At 34.9% G+C, this 4171-nt stretch overlaps 1 non-coding gene across 1 annotated transcript; it reads right to left on the bottom strand.

The window, feature by feature from the left end:
* Positions 1 to 2710: 2710 nt before the first annotated feature.
* LOC116276039 lies at positions 2711 to 2815 on the bottom strand. The gene has a single exon (XR_004185493.1). It is a non-coding gene; the product is annotated as a U6 spliceosomal RNA (small nuclear RNA).
* Between the last annotated feature and the right edge of the window lie 1356 nt (positions 2816 to 4171).

The raw sequence follows: 4171 nt of genomic DNA, 5'->3' as shown, positions 1-4171 counted from the left end.
CCTGTACAAGTTCCCTTTTTGCCTGCTGCCATCTGCATAAGATGTGACTTGCTCCTCCTTGCCTTCTGCCATGATTGTGAGGTCCCCCCAACCATGTGGGACTCTAAGTCCAATAATCTTTTCTTTTGTAAGTTGCCCAGTCTTGGGTATTTCTTTATCAGCTGTGGGAAAACTGACTAATACCTTTTTTTTCTATTTCTGTAAAAATGATGTTGATAGTTTGATAAGAATGGTGTTGAATCTGTAGATTGCTTTGAGACATATGGCCATGTTAAAGATACTAATTCATCTGAACTGTGAGCATTGAATGTTTTCAATTTGTTTGTGTCATCTGTGACTTCTTTCAGCAGTGTTTTGTACTTATCTTTGTAGATACCTTTTACCTCCTTGGTTAGATATATTCCAAGGTATTTTGTTTGTGTGTGGCTATTGTAAATAGGATTGAATTCTTGAATTGGCTTTCAATTTGAATGTTATTGGTACACAGAAATGCTACTGGTTTTGTATATTTATTGTGTATCATTAAACTTTACTGAAGTGGCTTATCAGCTCTGGGAGTCTTTTGGGGGAATCTTTAGGGTTTTCTAGGTATAAAATCATACTACCAACAAAGAGAGATAGTTTGACTTCCTCTTTTCCTGTTTGGATGCCTTTTATTTACTTCTCTTGCCTGGTTGCCCTGGCCAGGACTTGCAGTACTATGTTGAATAGGAGTGGTGAGAAAGGCCATCCTTATCTAGTTCCAGTTCTCAAGGGTAATGCGTCCTGCCCATTCAATATGATGTTGGTTGTGGGTTTGCCATAGATGGAAGTTCTTATTTTGAGGTATGTCCCCTCTGATGTCTAGTTTATTGAGGGTTTTTATCATGGAAGGATACTAGTTTTATTGAAAACTTTTTCTGTGTCTGTTGAGATGATCACATTGTTTTATTTTTAATTCTGTTTATGTGGTGAATCACATTTATTGATTTGCACATGTTGAACAAGCCCTATATCCTGCAAATAAAGTCAATTTGATCTTGGTCAATTAACTTTGTGCTGTGCTGCTGGATTGATTTTGCTACTATTTTGTTGAGGATTTTTGAATCTATCCCCATCAAGGATATTGGGCTGTAGTTGTTGTTGTTGTTGTGTTTTTGCCACATTTTGGTATCAGAGTGCTGCTGGCTTCATAGAATGATTTAGGGAGGAGTCCCTTCTCTTCAATTTTTTGGAATTGTTTCAGTAGGAGTGGTATTAACTCTTCATTCTATGTCTAGTAAAATTGGGCTGTGAATCCATCTGGTCCAGGGCTTTTCTTTGTTCGTGTGTTTTGAATTACTGATTCAATTTCAGAGCTCATTATTGGTATGTCCAAGGTTTCAGTTTCTGTGTGCTTCACTCTTAGGAAGTTGTGTGTTTCCAGGAATTTATCCATTTTTCCATAGGTTTTCTAGTTTGTGTACACAGAGGTGTTCATAATAGTTGCAGATGATTTTTTGTATTTCTGTGGAATCGGGTGTAATGTTACCTTTGTTGTTTCTGATTGTGCTTATTTGGATCTTCTCTAATTTTTTTTTCTTTGTTAATCTTGCTGTTGCTCTATTGATCTTGTTTATCCTTTCAAAGAACAAGCTTTTGGTTTTGTTGATCCTTTGTATGGATTTTTGGGTCTCGATTTCATTCAGTTCTGCTCTGATTAGTTATTTATTTTTTTCTACTAACTTTGGGGTTAGTTTACTCCTTGTTTTAGTTACTCTAGGTGCGATGTTAAGATTATAAATTTTAGATTTTTCTAACTTTTTGATTTAGGCATTTAGCACTATAAACTTTTCTTCTTAACACTGCCTTGGCTACGTCTCAGAAATGTTGTGTTTTGTTTTCATTTATGTCAAAGAATTTTTAAATTTTGGCCTTAATTTCCCTGTTTACTCAAAAGTCATTTAGCAGCCAGTTATTTAATGTCCATGTAATTGTGTGGTTTTGAGAGATCTTCTTGGTACTGATTTATATTTTTATTTCACTGTGACCTGAAAGTATCATTGGTATGATTTCAATGTTTAAAAGATTTATTCAGACTTGCTTTATGGCTGAGCATATGGTCAATATTAGAATATGTTCCATGTACAGACGAGAAGAATGTATATTCTGTGCTTGATGGGTGGATTGTTCTATAGACGTTTATTGGGTCCAATTGGTTGTGTCAAATTTAAGTCCAGAATTTCCTTGTTAGTTTCTGCCTGAATAATCTGTCTAATGCTGGCAGTGGGATGTTGAAGTCTCCCACTGTTATTGTATGGCAGCCTAGGTCTTTTTTTTTAGGTCTAGAAGTACTTGTTTTACGAACAAGTGCTCAGGCTTTTTTGATTTGCCTGCATTTAAGGTTGCGGCCTTCATAAAATGTTTCTTACTCTCTTCTGGTAAAATAGGTTTCTCCTCTATGCCTGATTCCGATTCACCTCATTGGCTGCAACACTCTGAACTTCTTCGATGGTGGGTGCATATATATTTATGACAGTTAAGTCATCTTGTTGACTTGAACCTTTTTATTATATAGTGCCTTTCTTTGTCCTTTTTTTACTGTTGTTAGTTAAAATTATCTGACATAATAATACTGACTCCTGCTCCTTTTTGTTGTTTGTATGATTGATCTTTACTTTGATTCTATGAATGTTATGTTTAAAAAGGATCTCCAGAAGACAGAAGATGTCTTGCTTTTTAATTCAACTTGAAAAATATGGAATGCTTCACAGATTTGCTTGACATCTTTGTACAGGGGCCGTGCTACCATTTTGCGTATCCTTCCAATTTTAGTATCTATCCTGCCGAAGCAAGCACCAATTGTAAAGTTTCTATTTAATTATCTTCCAGTTCACTGATCCTTTCCTCAGCTGTGTCAAAACTCTATCAAAGAGATTTAAAAAAAATTTCCATTAAGGTGTTTGGTATTTCTAACATTTCCTTTTTTTTTTAAAGTTTTTATCTCTTCTTACATTACCATCCGTTCTTGAATGCGAATGTTGCCTACTTTTTTCATTAGGGACATTAACATATTAACCATAGCTGTCTTAAATTCTGTGTCTGATAATTCCAGCATCTTTGTCATATCACAGTCTGAGTCTGATTGTTGATTTGTTTCTGTAGTCTGTGTTTTTCATTTGTTTGGGCATGCACATTTTGCAATTAAAACTGAACATATTGTATCAGCCAATAGGAACTGAGGTAACTAGGATTTTAAATGTGAGGATTTGTGTTAATCTGGCCAGGAGTTGTGATTTAATATTTGTTGAAGCTGTAAGTACCAAAGGCTTCAAAAAAAAGGTAGTGGCCTTGTTTTTGTCTCTTCTTTTATTTTAAGGGATTTCTTGTGTTCTACCACTTACACCTAGTTTGTATCTTGCAGCTGTTTCAGCTGTAATTTATTTTATTATTTTGGGGCTGCCTTGGTGTGATCATAAGATCTGAAGAAGAGGGTAACATTCTAAAATAGTCTGAGTAAATCTTAGGCTTTTTTTGATTTGCCTGCACTTCAGGCTGTGGCCTTCATAAAATGTTTCTTACTCTCTTCTGGTAGAATAGGTTTCTCCTCTATACCTGATTTCGATTCCCCTCACTGACTACAACACTCTGAATTTCTTTCCTTGAATCCCACATTGACTATGGTTTTTGTTTTGTTTCATTTTTCCTTTAGGTGAAACAGAAGGTGTGGAGTGTAGGTTTCTATGGTTATGTTTCACAACAGTTGAATTCCTCTTCCCAGACAGAGCTGAGTGTGGGTCTTTCTGAGATACTCACTTTGAGAACCTACTGAAGGGAAATATTTGGATTTGCTTCAAGTCTTATTTCTGCCTCTAATTTCAAGAAAGTTTGCCTGGTAAATGAGCAAAAATGATATACTGAAGTCTTTCTTTATACATCAACTCTAGTAGCCAAATAAGACCCCTTTATCCTTGCTTTTTCCAGTTCACTCTGTATACAATACATAACCTGCAATGGCCTTGGGACCTAAATGTGAAAACTAAAACAATTAACCTAGAAGAAATGAAAATGTAGATTATCTCTATGACTTTGGGGTACAAAAATAATTATTAAATAATATTGTAAAGCAGCAATTATTTGATAATTTGATAATTTGGATTGATAATAATTGATAATAATTTGGATTTGATAATTTGGATTGATAATTTGGACT

Source organism: Papio anubis, chromosome 7, assembly GCF_008728515.1.
Source record: "Papio anubis isolate 15944 chromosome 7, Panubis1.0, whole genome shotgun sequence".
NCBI lineage: Eukaryota > Metazoa > Chordata > Mammalia > Primates > Cercopithecidae > Papio > Papio anubis.
This window is presented reverse-complemented; position numbering and strand designations above follow the sequence as displayed.